At 46.7% G+C, this 15061-nt stretch overlaps 1 protein-coding gene and 1 pseudogene across 2 annotated transcripts in view; one reads left to right on the top strand and one right to left on the bottom strand.

The window, feature by feature from the left end:
- PLEKHG3 (pleckstrin homology domain containing, family G (with RhoGef domain) member 3) overlaps positions 1–15061 on the top strand; it is a 42614-nt gene that overhangs the window by 8736 nt on the left and 18817 nt on the right. The gene's annotated exons all lie outside the window — the stretch shown is intronic.
- Positions 1678–2252, bottom strand: LOC105517273 (annotated as a pseudogene).

Raw genomic sequence — 15061 nt, 5'->3', positions numbered from 1 at the left:
CCCATTAGCAGTAATTTCCCATTTTCCCCTTCCCCCAGTCCTAGGCAACCACTAATATGCTTTCTGGCTCCAAACTTGTCTATTCTGGACATTTCATATAAATGGAATCATACAATATGTAATCTTTTGTGACTTTTTTCATTTAGCCTGATGTTTTCAAGGTTCACCCATTTGTAGCATGCATCAGTACTTCATTCTTTTTTCCTGCTGAATAATATTCCTTTGCATGGGTGTCATACATTTTGTTTATCTGTTCATCAGCTGATGTTCTGTTGAGTTGTTTCCACTCTTTGGCTATTATGAATACTGCTGATATGAACATTGATGTACAAGTTTTGTGTGGACATATGTTTTTGGTTCTCTAAGGTGTATATGTAGCATTAGAATTGCTGGGTCATAAGGTAACTCTATGTTTAACTTTTTTGAGGAACTGCTAAGTTGTTTTCCAAATAGGCTTAACTATTTTACATTCCCACCAGCAATGTACAACAGTTCTGATTTCTCCAGATCCTTACCGACACTTGTTATTGTCCATCATTTTGATTTTAGCCATCCCAGTGGGTATGAAGTAGTATTAATTATGGTTCCAGGGGCATTTCCCAAAGTCAGTGATGTTGAATACCTTTGCATGTGTTTATTGGGCATGTGTAGAGTGCCTTTGGAGAAATATCTTCAGATCCCTTGCCCATTTTTAAATTGAATTCTCTTTTTATTATTGAGTTGTAAGGGTTCTTTATATATTCTGGATATAAGTCATTGTCAAGTATACAATTTACAGATATTTTCTCACATTCTGTGATTTGTCTTTTCATTTTCTTGGTAGTACGCTGTGAAACACAAAAGTTTAAAATTTTGATGATGAAGTACAATTTATTTTTTCTTTTGTTGCTAGTGCTTTTGGTGTTGTACCTAAGAAACCATTGCTCACTTAGGTTCATAAAGATTTACTTCTATCTTTTCTTCTAAGCGTTTCATAGTTTTAGCTCTTACATTTAGGTCTATGACCCATTTTGACTTTTTTGTATATGGTTTGAAATAGGTGTCCAGATTCATTCTTTTGCATGTGAAGATCCAGTTGTCCTGGCACCTTTTGTTGAAAAGACTATTCTTTCCCTATTGAATTGTCTTGGCACCCTTGTTGATCAATTGCCAATAAATGTGTTGTTTTGTTTCTGTAATCTCAATTCTCTTTCATTGATATATATATAACTGCCCTTATGCCAGTACCATATAATCTTGATAACTATAGCTTTGTAGTAAGTTTTGAAATCAGGATGTATGAGTCCCCCAACTTGGTTCTTTTTCAAGGTTGTTTTGGGTATTCTGGGTCCCTTGCTTTTCCATGTGAATTTTGGGATCAGCTTGTCAATATCTGCAAAAAAAAAAAAAAATCAACTCTATTTTGATAGAGATTGTGTTGCATCTTTAGATTGATTTGTTGAGTTTTGCCATCTTAACAATGTTAAATATTCCATTCCATGAACGAGGAATGTCTTTTAGGTCTTCTTTAATTTCTTTCAACAGTGTTTTGTGGTTTTCAACATGCAGGTCTTATACTTCTTTCGTTAAATATATTCCTAAGCATTTTATTCTTTTTGCTGCTATTATAAATGGGAGTCTTTTCTTTTTTCTTTTTTTTCTTTTTTTGGTAATTATCATCTCTTTTTTTTGTATTTATCATCTCTCTCGACTTTGGAGAGATGAACAGGCAGAAGACCCAGCATGGAAGCTTGGAGCACAAACTTGGGATTCCAAAATGGGGTAGAGGCAATATATATTAGGGTCTTGGCAGCAGCCAAAATGGACTATTCTGTGGCCAACGAAGTCATTTGCAGGGACCTTGAGGTTGGGGTACAGGATGAGCTGGAATGAGGGGACTCATTGACCCGTGTACACCAGGCCGATCGGGTAAGCAGCACTGGGCAATGTGGGTAGTGTGTCTGCATTTCTCGGGCTGACTCTGGTGGTAACCCCACCCTCTGGTACTGGCGGTTGTGGAGTTTCTTGTTTTTGATGAATATGTTTGCATTTGGCTTTCTTGAGTTTTGCTCTGTGATTCTTGAACCAGACCTGCAGTACTGTTGGGTATATGTCTATTTTCGAGGCCATTTCTTCTGAAGGCTGGGGTTTGGGTATGGGTTCTCATTGAACAAGATGTTCAGATCTTCCAGTTGCTTCTTAGTGAACATGGTTCGTTTCCTGTGTGAATGCATCTGGTCCTTGCCTTTACGAAGATCCTCTGAGCCTGGCATGTTTCAATCCAGATGTGTGCCTGGGTTCAGGTCCAGGGATCGGGAATCTTTTCTTAATTCCATTTTATGATTGTGCATTGCTAGTGTACAGGAATAAAATAGGCTTTTGTGTGTTGATCTTGTATTCTGGTACATTGCTGAACACTTTTATTGGTTCTAATAGTTTTATAGTAGATTACTTAGGATTTTCCATATACAAGTTCATGTTATCTATGAATAGAGATTGTTTTATTTCTTCTTTTTTAACCCAGATCTCTTCTGTTTCTTTTTCTTGTCTAATTGCCCTGGCTAGAACTCCAATATCAAATATAGTGGCAAGACTGGATATCCTTGTCTTCTTACTAACCTCAGTGAAAAAGCATTGTCTTTCTCCATTAAGTATGATGTACCTGTGGGTTTTTCATGGATGCTCTATGTAAGATTGGGGATATTCTCTTCTCTTCCTAGATTGTTGAGTGTTTTCATCATAGAATAGTGTGGGGTTTTGTCAAAATTTTTTTCTGGGTGTATTGACGTGATCAGGTGATTTTTACACTTTATCCTGTTACCAACTTGAATTATTTTAATTAATTTTTAGATGTTAACCTAATCTTGCATCTCTGGGATAAATCCCACTTGGTCATAATGTATATTCCTTTTTATGGTTGCTAGATTCAATTTGTTAGTATTTTGTTGAGGATGTTTGTGTCTATATTTATAAGGAATGTGGGATTGTAGGTTTCTTTTTTCTGATACCTTGTCTGGTCTTGATAGCAGGATAATGTCTTCATAGAATGAGTTGGGAAGTATTTCCTGCTGTTTTTTTGTGGGGTGAGAGTCTGTGAAGAACTGATGTGAATTATTCTTTGAATGTTTAGTAGACTTCACCAGGGAAGCCATCTAGTCCTGAGCTTTTCTTTATTGGAAGTTTTAAAGTTACAAATTTAATCTCTTGTTAGGCTTTTTCTTTTTAAATCTGTCAGTGGTTTTTGCCCTTCTAGAAATTTGTCTGTTTCACCAAAGTTATCCAGTTCATTGGCGTATAGTTCATGACATTTCTTTATCATCCTTTAAGATATTTTTTGTCTTTGGTGTTCTGCATTTATACTATATACAAGTTATCCAATTCATTGGCATATAGTTCATGACATTTCCTTATCATCCTTTAAGATATTTTTTGTCTTTGGTGTTCTGCATTTATACTATAAACAATATGTCTGAATGTGGGCTTATTTGAAGTTTAACTTGGTGTGTGCCTTCAATCTGAGGACTAAAGTCTATCCTTAGTTCTAGAAAGTTCATATACATTATCTCTATGAAATTTGCACCTTCCCCCATTTCCTTTTTTTTTTCCTCTGTGGGCCTCTAAGTCTATTAATGTTTATATTTCCTATCTTATTTCTTTGAATTAAATTCAGGATGATTTCTTTAGTTTATCTTTCACTTAACTAATTCTCTCTTTAGCTGTGTTTAATTTTCTATTTAACTATTGGGTTTTAAATTTCAATATTGAATATTTTATTTTCATGTATTGCTTTTTCTAATTGGCCTGTTCCTTACCCCCTTGTACTATTATCTTCTTTTATTAAGGTTTTTATCTCTTTTATATTTCCAGTCATTTAAACTATTCATCTCTAAACATCTTTTGTAGACCTATTCTTTAATTTCTAGTTCTTTGAGTGCCGGTTTGTTCCATTTTCTGACTTCCTTATGATGGTTTGTTTCCTTGTGTGGTTTGAAATTTCAGATGGGATACTTCAAGGTTTTGGAAGTGTGCACTTATTGGTGACGATGAGGTCTAGGGCATAGGAGACGTGTGAGTGGATGGCTATGGTGGGGTAGAGGAAAAAGACTGTTGGAAGGCTCGTCCCCCAATGCCTCACATGTCTGGCTGCTTCTTACAATACAGGTCTCTGCTCTAGAGTCACCTCTGTAATGCCTTCCCAGGCCTCCCTAGCTAGTGGAAATTCCCATCTCTCAATCACACTCTGTTTTCCCTCCTCTATATTTTTCATAGCACTTAAACACTTCCCAAAAATGTGTTAGTTATTTGTCTACCTTTTTGTGGCCGTCTTCCTCACTGGAATGTAAGCTCCATGAGAATGAGGATTTGTCTTATTCGCTGCTGTGTCCCTAGCACGTGGCACATGGTTTATACTGTCAATAAATGTGAGTGAATTTGAGTAGTCTTCTTTTCACACAGGAAGTCATCCCAGCCATGATTCTGAAGCTTTCTTCTGGGCTGGGTATGACCAGGCAGCAGAGAGGAGGTGAACAGCTTGGCCTTCCCTTCCCAAACTTAATACCTGTGCTCCCATTGGGGATGCCTTTTTCTCCCAGCACAAAAGCCCCCCAAATACCATCCATCTTGTGTGCTTCCGCCTTCTTCTGGCATGTTTTTACACAGTGGCCAAAATGAGAAGTAGGGATTTCAGTGCCAGAGGACCTGGGGGAAAAAAGAGCACAAAACGCTGGAAGACCTGGTTCTTACCTCTAGGAGGTTGTTACTGAGTTGAGGCAACAGAACACTCAGAGAAAACAGCTTGGAATACTTGCTACTCACTGAGACCCCGTGCAGGTTGGTACCCCCACTGCAAGAGTGTGTGGGTAGAGAAGGAAGGCCTGTGTCTTGGGGTTGTCTACTGCTGGTTACATACCGTTTCTGGAGGCATCTACAGGTGAGTTATGAATTCCCAGACGAGTTCATTTTGGCTCCTTTCTGAGGTTGCCCCATACTCTAGGAACTTGTTGTGAGCAAAAAGTGTTACTTACAAGCAAAAAGTGCGTGAGGGCATTCCTAGGAATGGTGAGAGATGGTCTTCTTTGCTCATCTCTCGGACCCTGTGGGAGGTTGTGGAGAGAATGGTGAAAGGCACAGGGACTGTGGATTCCAGCATACCCTGGCTCCCCCACTTCCCTGACTGTATGGCCCGGGGAACCGGAGTGTTATGAGGAGATTATGTAGAGAATGTGTTTTGCCTTATGTCTGGTATACTTAAATAAATGCTAGCTGGGGTTATTTCAGCCAGGTATTTGGACAGCCACTTGTGCCTCAGTTTCCTGACCTGTAAAATAGTGATGGCCACCTGCCTATCCTCTCTGCCCCTACTATTGTGAGGGCAGAAGGGTTAATTATCTTTCAGCCTCGAGGGCCTGGAGTGGGGGAGGTGCTGCATAAACAGAGCATTGTTGTGCTGCTGAATGATCTGGCTTTGTTCTGGAGTCTTCAGTATGTGACTTCCTGCAGTTAGTATCCCCTGTGCTTAATTGCTGGAGGTTTGTGCAGGTCCTCAGCCCTGTGGCCCTCACCTCCCAGGGGCCTGGGTCTTTACCCAGCGGGGACCTGCAGAATTGTGTCGGGAAGTTGCATTTCCTGGGCTAGGGCCCCCCAGCAATCAGGAATGAGAGAAATGCAGAAAGTATGACCCACACGCGGAACTGGTTCTGAATAGAACGTTTATTGACGAAGTTTTGCAGGAGGCGGCGGGCGCTTTAATTCCCGAGGCTGTTGGTGGCAGCTCACTGCTCACCCCAAGCCTGTTAACTGCTGGGCTGCCAGTGCTGGGGACAATGCGGCTGCCCGGCCCCTTGCCACCCTCGTGGCGCCCGGATGGGAGCCCTCCTGAGGAAAGCGGTAGGTAGCCGGCTGGGACCAGGCCAGGGGATGGGAATGGGGTGGGATGGGGACTCTTTCAACTCCGGGCCTCTAAGCCTTGCCTGACTTCCCCCAGGAAACCCAGCCAATCACAGGCTTTGGGGTAAAAGGCAGGTTTTTCCCTGTGGGTTAGGCACTGAGGACCATAAAGGGAGCAGGTGTAGGTGAACCGCTTTTCTTAGTGAACTGTCATGTGGCTGGGTGACAGCAAGACAGTCCTTTTGGTTCTGCCGCGGGCTTCAGGGGGACTTCTCGTCTTGAACATTTGGAGTTGGGTGGTTAGAGAAGGTCATGTAGGACCCTACACACACACAGACACACACACACACACACACACACACACAAGCAGAGTTAATCTCCCACTTCTTCCTGATGTTTCCTTTTCCCAGAATCCACAGAGGGTGGTTGTTTTGGATCAAACCAAGCGGCAGCTGGTAGAGCAGTTGAAAGGAGGTTATTCCCCTGCCCTGTCTCCTCCCCAGTGGGCAGCAGACCCCGATCCCGACCCTGGTACCCACCATTTCATAGCTCTGAGCAGCAGGTGCATGGATATCGGGGCAGATAGACCCCAAATCAAGGCCTCACTTTTCCAGGAGTAGAGGCTGCTTCCTGGGCCGTGTCTCTACACGTGTGCACCCCAGAATTGGGATTGGGTAATACTGCCCCACCGGTCTGAATTCTGGTTCATGTATCCTCCCAGCTGAGGCAGGAAGGTGCCCCTCCTCTACCCAGAAACTGGTTGGATGAGTTTCTTAGGCCTCTCTGGTGAGGTCCTTTAGAAGGGGAAGTGGGGAACACAGGGGAATGGAGGAAGGAGTTATGGGTGGAGAGGAGCCCCCTGGGCTCTGTAGGATAGGGGAAGTGTGTGAGGCCCTGCTGGCTGAAGGGCTGGCCGCCTTTGGGAATTTGCATATGTGTTTGTGTGTGTGTGTGTGTGTGTGTGTAAGAGTCCATAAGGTCTGCTTTGGAAAATCCACTTTCCTAACTTCTCTGGGTCAGGCACCAAGCCCAAGGTCAGAGCCCAGGGCAAAGAAAGGTGGTGTGTTGGAGCTCTTCTCTTGCTGTATCACCTTCAAAGAAGAGGCAAGGCCTGAGGGAGGGGGAAGGCTGGGTTGTCTACAGAACTTTCTGGGTCTGGACGCTTATGCTTGGAATTGGGAAGGGAGTTGTGTTTTAGGGAATTGCCCTGGCAGCCTTGCCTCCAAGCCACCATTCTAATGTGCTTGGGAAGGGAAAGTGAGAACTGGGGGAAGGAAAAAACCCTTGGGTAGTAAGATGCACACAAGCTCCTCCCCAAGCCCAGTTGAGAGCTGCTAGCCTGAAATCCCACTGAGAGATTTCTTCCATTTAAGAACTGACATCTCAGTTTTCCGGAGTAGATGTTCTCTTCCTGCTCCTACAGCAGTTAATTTAAATGTAGCTTCATCTCTTCACATATATATTGGGTCTCATTTCTTCCCCCTTTACAAGGGTTGGAATGGGTCTCATTCTTCTTTCTAGCCAATGTTTCCCCAATCTCTTGCTCCTCCTTGAAGCTGTCTCTGAACAGCCAGCACCTTCCTGGCTTCTCCATTCTTCTCGAACACTCCTTGGCTCTGGGACACCTGCAGCCACAGCCCATATCATGGTTTGGACTTTTTTAGGGCACAGTCTTATACCTTGTCTCATGGAGCCCCATTTCCACGTGTCTTGGTAGTTGTTCTTCCAGACCTGGCTTGGATCTGTCCTTTCCCACAAAGCCACATGGATTCCTTCCATCTGTCCTTGGCCTGCCTTGCAGCCTAGCCTCTTGTTGCCAGATGCCTGGGGTATGGGGGTGGTCTGGGTCCTCTCAGGACTCAGCTACTCTCTTGGCAGCAAATGCACTCAGATCTCTTCACCTAGCAAAAGCTTACTCATCATTTATGACTCCGCTAAGATGTCACCTCCTCCTAGAAAGCTTCCTGGTCCCCCAAGTAGCACTAGCTACTCCTTCTTCTGTTAGCACAGTTATTTATTCTTGCTTTTGTACTAGGACTCAAGGCATTGTTTTGTGAATACTCTGTTTATGTGGCCATTTTTTCTTCTGAAGTTCAAGTTCTTCAAAGACAAGGACAACGTATTTTTCATGTCATATCTCCAGGGCCTGGCATTCATGTTCAGGAGTGTTGAATGAGTTCCCAAACTGGAGACAGTCTTGAACTCCCATACTGCTCACAACTGGATTCTCTCCCTCCTTTTCCTACAGATGCCTTGTCTTGTTTTGCCTTGTCTTGTTTTGCCTTATAGCATATAAGCTCTGAAAAGTGGGGTCTGCGTGTGACTTGTCCTAGCTGCAGGGCTGCCGTGATGTCTTTGTGCACAGTAGGTGCTTGGTAAACAGCTTAGGTCGGAACATTACTAGGGTTATCTTCAAATCAGAGAGAGATTGAGTCACAAAGAGCCTGCTGACTTGCTCCTGATCATGCAGTGGCTAGGCAGAGCTAGGGTAGTTTGGAGGAATGCTGTCTGTAGTCCCCAGGCACTTTCATACACATTCTCCTGCTTTTCCGTTTTTTGATATTCCTCGTGACTTAGGAATGGGTCTGCACTGGAGCCCTTCCCAGTACCTTGCTGTTTTGTTTTACGCCCTGGCCCTCCCAGATGTCTACCCTGCAGATGGGTTTAAAACCCAGGCACCAGTGTCAAGGATGGTTTTTGTTAATCACTTATTTGTGCTTTTGCTCTCTGAAGTTGTCTTAACTTCTGTTCTTGCTCAGGCGTGCGATGCCCCCTGGCCCTGTTCCTCTCCAGCTCCCGGTAGTACATGCCGTCTCTCTGTGTGGATCCCTGAGGAATGCGCCCTGTCTGCTATAGCGGCGGGATTTGGACTCACTTAATACTTCATTTCTTGGCTTGACCTCCTGTTGGGTATGGGTGTCAGGCTACTTTTCCTTTCCAGCTGAACTGCTGTGTGTCTGCCCTTAGAAGCTCATGGTCTGTATTGATGTTGAGATCATAGAAGATGGATAAACACATGGGTTGTGGGGGAAGGTTAGGTCATGCTGGTTCACCAAGTTTAACTTGTATCATTATTATTAATTTGAGATGTGGGTCAAACATTGTAGGTACAAGGCAGAAAAATCTCATTGTCTTGATGCTTGCAGAACAAATAAGTGATTTATCCGTTATCATCACCACCACCACCACTACCGTTCTCAGTGGGCTTCCTGTGTGTCAGATGTACGGATTACTTACTTATATCATCTCAACCCTGGAGACAACCCAGTCAGGTTGGCATTATTACTATGCCTATTTTCCTGATAAGGAACTTGAAGCTTGGTGAGGTGAAGTGACTTGCCCAAGGGCACATACATCCGGGAAAAGTGGAGGGCCTGGAATTCAGACGGGGTCTGCCTGACTCCAGAGCCAGTGGATGAGTTTACTGCATTTGACCTCTGTGGGCACCACTGCATCTGTGCATATTCTCTTTTCTGCCGAGAAAGCAGAGGGACCCAATGGGGCCCCTCCACACCCACTTGGTTCCCAGTGAGATTCTCCAGTGCCTTTGAACCTGAGGCAGTAGTAAAATGCAGCTTCCTCCTACCCGCCCACCCCACTGCAGCCTAGAGACCTCGAAACAAGCAGCCCCTGAAATGGGGATGAGGCCGGAAAGATGGCGAATTTGCAGGGCTGGGTTCTTGAACTTTGCTGGTAAGTAGCAGCGGTTCTGTGAGCCTTTTTGACCTCAAGATGAGAGAGGTGGGGCCTCTGGGAACTTTGGATCTGTCTGTGATTTCCAGGGGGTAATTTCTAGTAACACCTTTTAGGGCTTTCTTTGGCTGTTCCATTTTTGGGGCACATTGCATAGTGACAAGTTGTGCTGGCAGCCAAGTGACCTCTACCCTGGCTGTGAACAAGAGCAATTTATAATAAACAATAATTTCCCCATTTGGCTTTAGCACATGTTTACATGAAACTTCCTGGGACATTTGCAGGGAGACCAGATCATCATAGCCCCTTTTCTAAACTTGGCCACTTTCCCCTTCCTCTCAGTCTCTTGTGGCTGGTCACCTAGTATGCAGCCCAGCGGGGTAGCTGTGCCATGCTCTAGCTCCCTGTCTGGGGCCAAGTAGGATGGGACTACCAGGGTGAATGAGCAGTCACCAATCCTGGCGCTCCTTGGTTGATCGGAAACTTGCTGGCAGTGACTAATGTGGAGACTCATTAGACTAGGAGGAACTGGCTTTGGTCTTGACCTCACCCACTGTTTACCTTTCTCTTGACTGTGTGAGTGGTGAGCTCATCCAGGCACCACGTCACAGTCCTTCCAGCAGGCATTTATTGAACACCTGATGTGCCTTGCTCTCTGGGGCCGAAGGGAAGGTATGGGAAAGAAGACCCAGCCCACTGGGTTTTACTGTATCGGCCAGAAGAGATGCATGTACGTATCAAGCCCCAAGACCAATGCTTTAAGTGATACTCAGGGTGTTTCGAGTTCAGAGGAGTACATTACTTCCCTATTGCCACTGTAACAAATTCTGCAATCTTAGTGGCTTAAATCAACACACATTTGTTGTCTTAAAGTTCTGGAGATGAGAAGTCAGATTGGGTTTGCATGGCCAGGTTCCTTCTGCAGGATCCAGGGCAGAATTTGTTTCCTTGCCCTTCCTAGCTTCCCAGGCTGCCTGTATCCTTGGCTTGTGGCCCCTTCCTCCACCTTCAAAGCCAGCAGTGTAGCATCTTCCAGTCTCCTTCTCTCTGGCCCTCTGCTTTTATTGTCAAACTTCTGTCTGACCCTGACTCCTGCCGAATTCCCCTTATGAGGACCCTTATGTTCACATCAGACCCACCTGGCCAATCCAGGATAATCTCCCATCTTAAGACCCTTGATTTGATCACATCTGCCTTCTATGTCCCTTTTGCCATATAAGGTGACATTCATAGGTTGAGGGTCAGGCTGTAGATATCCTTGGGTGGGGGCGTGATTCAGCTTACAGTAGTGTGTCTGTTGGGAAATGGGAAATGGTTGAGGAGGCCTTTCTGAAGGAGGTGATTGCTAAATGTGTATAGGCAGAGGGTCTGGGGACACATTCTAGGTTTGAGAGACAACATGGGCACATGTTGGGGAGGTGGGGACGGGGGATATGGATGAACAGCCCTCCCTCTGAGCAAGGTGCCTGGCTTTCCTTTCCTTCCAAGGCCAGGCCGAGGGAATTTTCTGGACTTCAGTTGCAGGTCTAGACTTTCTCCTGGAGTCCATGTGGGAGGGCTCCCCTGGCACCACACAGTCCTTTTCCTTCCTGGCAGCTGTGGTCCTGCTGCAGGGACCCAGCCAGACTGCATGGGCCCTGCTGCTCTTAGGTGGTGGGAAAATGCATTCCCGAGGGAAAATGAATTTGAGCCAGCTGGGCTGGGTTTGGGTGGCCCAGAAACCTTGGTCACACTGTTGGCACAGCCTCTGCAGGCAGTCACGTTGCTCACATGCACACAAAGTCACTCCCCGGGGAGCCTTCTCTCGAGCTTTATTAGGGTGCTCAGGGCTGCTGAATCTCCAGGAGGGAAGGGAGGGGTCAGAGTGAGGAAACTGCTGGGAAAAGGGGCAAGAGTCCCCTAGGAGGAGGTCCTCCTCTCCCCCAGGAGAGCCCCTAGGGTGCGGGGAGCAATGGGAACAGACAGGCAAGAGCTGAGCCTCTGGGGACACTTTGGGAGCAGGGTGGCCCAGAGTGGTGCCAAGCTGCGGGTAAGAGCACAGCTGAGGGATTTCACCATCTTAGTTGAGATCTTAATTGAGAGAGATCTCTCTCTGAAAGTTCACATTGCTTCCACACTGTTTTTTCTGGAAAAGTTCTAGCTTTTCTCTATTGCTTCCTTCTGGCACCCTTTTTGAAGAGATTCCGAAAGTGCCATCGTGGGGATTGCTTTGGGGAAGGACAAAAGCTGCTGGGCCACCCTGGCTTTGAGAGCCCTTGGAATGTTTAGCAGATGATGTAGCTGAGGGACGAAGGCCACACAGGAGGGCTGCGCCATCGCTGTCCCTCAGCGAGGACTTTCTTTTTTTGTTTTTGAGATGGAGTTTCACTCTTGTTGCCTAGGCTGGAGTGCAGTGGTGCGATCTCGGCTCCTTGCAACCTCCCGGGTTTGAGCAATTCTCTGGCCTCAGCCTCCTGAGTAGCTGGGATTATCGGTGTATGCCACCACACCCAGCTAAGTTTTGTATTTTTAGTAGAGATGGGATTTCCTCATATTGGTCAGGCTGCTCTCGAACTCCTGACCAAAGGTGATCCGCCCACCTCGGCCTCCCAAAGCGCTGGGATTACAGGCGTGAGCCATTGCGCCTGGCCACGAGGACTTTCCCTGTGTGCAGGTGTCGTGTGGATTCCTCCCGGACTGGGGCCTTTGGAGGAGCTGCCCCTGGGGACCCCCCTCGCTCCTTTTCTGCCTGGCTCCAAAGCAGCTGTGGTGCGGTGTGGCTTCTGATTCTTGAGCGTGGGGTGAAGGACGGTGGACGAAACGATGACATCAGCCTCTCTGAACCAGAATGTTTTCTGTGGAGTCTCTCGTGTGCCCACCAGAGGGTTCACCTCCAAGTGTCCTCTTCCCCTCTCCTGCCTTGTCCTCAGCTCACTGACCTGGGAGGGAGAGCCAGTGGGAGTGGGCTGACTCCTGGGCATTCCCCAGGACCAGAGACACAGAGTTCCAGAAGGCTCCCCGTGACCCTGTGGGATAGGGGAGGAGCAGGGTCCCATTGCCTCAGTGACAGGAGGCCTGAGGACAGAACACTGAGGCTGTTGCGGGTTATGAGGGTGTGCCTTTTTTCTCCTTGTTCGGTCAGAATGGGGCATGGTGCTGAGGCGTAGTGGGGAGGGGAAGGATGTGGCTTCAGTCTACTGTGCTGGGAATCCAGGGGCCTGCTGCAGCCTGCCTGCCTCTGCACCTGCAATATTCAGGGACGCTCCTTCAGAGGACAGGTGTGGGTGGAGGAAGGGTGTGGTTTAGGCTTAAATTTAAAGAAAAAAAAGAAACCTCTCTCTCTCCCCCTCGATCCTTAAAGGTGTATGTCTGAGCTGCTTCTTAGGCCCATCAAAAAGAAAGCTTGGCTGGATATGGTGGCTCATACCTGTTAATCCCAGCACTTTAGGAGGCTGAGGCAGGAGGATCACTTGAGGTCAAAGCTGCAATGAGCTGTGATTGCACCACTGCACTCCAGCCTGGGTGACAGAGGGAGACCCTGTTTCAAAAAAAGAGAAAAGTCTTTGGGGACCTGATCAAAGAAGGCTTCACAAGTATAGGACTTGAGAGAGTTTTCAGTTTTCATTTTTTTCTTTTTTTTCGAGACGGAGTCTTGTGCTGTCACCCAGGCTGGAGTAGAATGGTATGATCTCAGCTCACTGAAACATCTGCCTTCCTGGTTTAAGTGATTCTTCTGCCTTAGCCCCACCAAGTAGCTGGGATTACAGGCGCCTGCCACTATGCCTGGCTAATTTTTGTATTTTTGGTAGAGACGGGATTTCACCATGTTGGCCTGGCCAGTCTCAAACTCCTGACCAAAGGTGATCTGCCCACCTCGGCCTCCCAAAGTGCTGGGATTATGGGCGTGAGCCACCATGCCCGGCTGAGAAAGCGAGTTTTCTAGAAGACTGATTCACTGATCGATGACTGACTGGATTGATTCATGTTGCAGGATGGAAGAGGTCATGGCTGGGGCATACTTAGGATAACTGGATGTGGTATATGGTAGGATGGGGTAGGTGTGGGTACCTGGTTTGAGGGTTTGGCTGCTGTCTGCCTCATCACCTCCTTCTCTGGCCTCCTACTTCCCTAGCAGACAGGGTCTTCCAGGATGTGTTTGAAGACCTGAGTTCTCATCCTGTCTTGGGGGAATCTTATTGTATGGAGTGATGCTCTTCAGGTAGGAAGGAAAGGCTGGCTCCCACCCAGGGAGGCACTTTAGCTGTCTCTGTGGGAGTCTGAGCTACACACACATAATGGTTCCAATCCGGTCTCTTAGGGCCAGAATGCACTCCAGCTAAGTGTGATGCACTCAGAATGCACTCCAATTGAATGCGATGCCTCTTATCCGTCACCATCAAACGGTGCCTCCTGACAGTCTGCACTGGTGTCCTGCTTTGTACTCAGTGCCTCATTTGTTCTTCAGCCCTCCCTTTCTTGGGCTCTTGGTTCCTCTCCAGCAAGTCCTCCTGCCCAGGAGAGAGAGCCTGGTGATCGTGGGTTTCCTGATCACTACAGGGCTTCTCTCATCATCCAAGAAATTTATAGTCCAATCCTGGTGACCTTATGCTTTCTTCCTTTTCCTTTCTGCTTACCCATGACCTGCGATCCTTTGACTGGGGATCTGTATTTTACCATGTTGTTCCAGCCAGAGAGTGAATGGCCAAAGGTCACATAGTAGCAGGTCCAAAAACTGCCCTAAGGAATTTTGACTAAGTCCTTCCGAGTGTCATAAGCCCCAATCCTTCAGGTCTTCATATGTCCCCTGCAGCTTATGCTGAAGCAAAGCCATGGCGGCCAGGGCTGTGACCAGTCCTTTGCTTGTGGCCCTGGCTGGTGTGTAGTCCGTTAGGGAGGCAGTGGGCAGGAGAGCATAAACTCTGGAGCTTCAGTGCCTGAGTTCAAGTCCAGGCTCTACCACTTACTACTTCTGTGGCCTCAGTGCCTGCGTGTATAAAATGAGGGTAGTCATAGAACCCTCTGGAGTTGTTGCAAGGGGTTAGTCACTTTAATATGTACATAGCGCTTAGAGCGTTTTAGCAGTTGGCTGTTATGCTTTGTTTTAGCCTTAGGAGGATTTGGGCCACAGGTACTATTTTCAGAATATGAGCTTAGTTTGCAGACAGGTAGCCTATGATCAATCAGAGAGAAAACTTCTCCAAGTAGAAAAGCCCTATTAGTTTCTGGGTTTGAAGTGTGCTTATGTTGCTATCCTCTTGTAGTGGAGTCCCCAAAGAGGGACCCTCAGAAGGTCCCTTTTGGAGACAGATCTCCCTAACTGTGTGTGTGTTGGGGTAGGGGTGGGACTGTGAGTAATCTTTTGCTTAAGGCTGTGAACCGGCTGGCTGTGAAATCCATTTGGGAGTGGGGCTGTTTCCATTTAGCTTCCCCAGAGAAGCTGACTGACCCCAGATGTGACCTGGGAAAGGTCTTAGGCCGTAAATCCCTGCCCCTTTGTTCCCTGCGGGGATGGTGGTGGGTGGGT

Source organism: Colobus angolensis, unplaced genomic scaffold (genome assembly GCF_000951035.1).
Source record: "Colobus angolensis palliatus isolate OR3802 unplaced genomic scaffold, Cang.pa_1.0 Scaffold3, whole genome shotgun sequence".
Classification (NCBI taxonomy): Eukaryota; Metazoa; Chordata; class Mammalia; order Primates; family Cercopithecidae; genus Colobus; species Colobus angolensis.
This window is presented reverse-complemented; position numbering and strand designations above follow the sequence as displayed.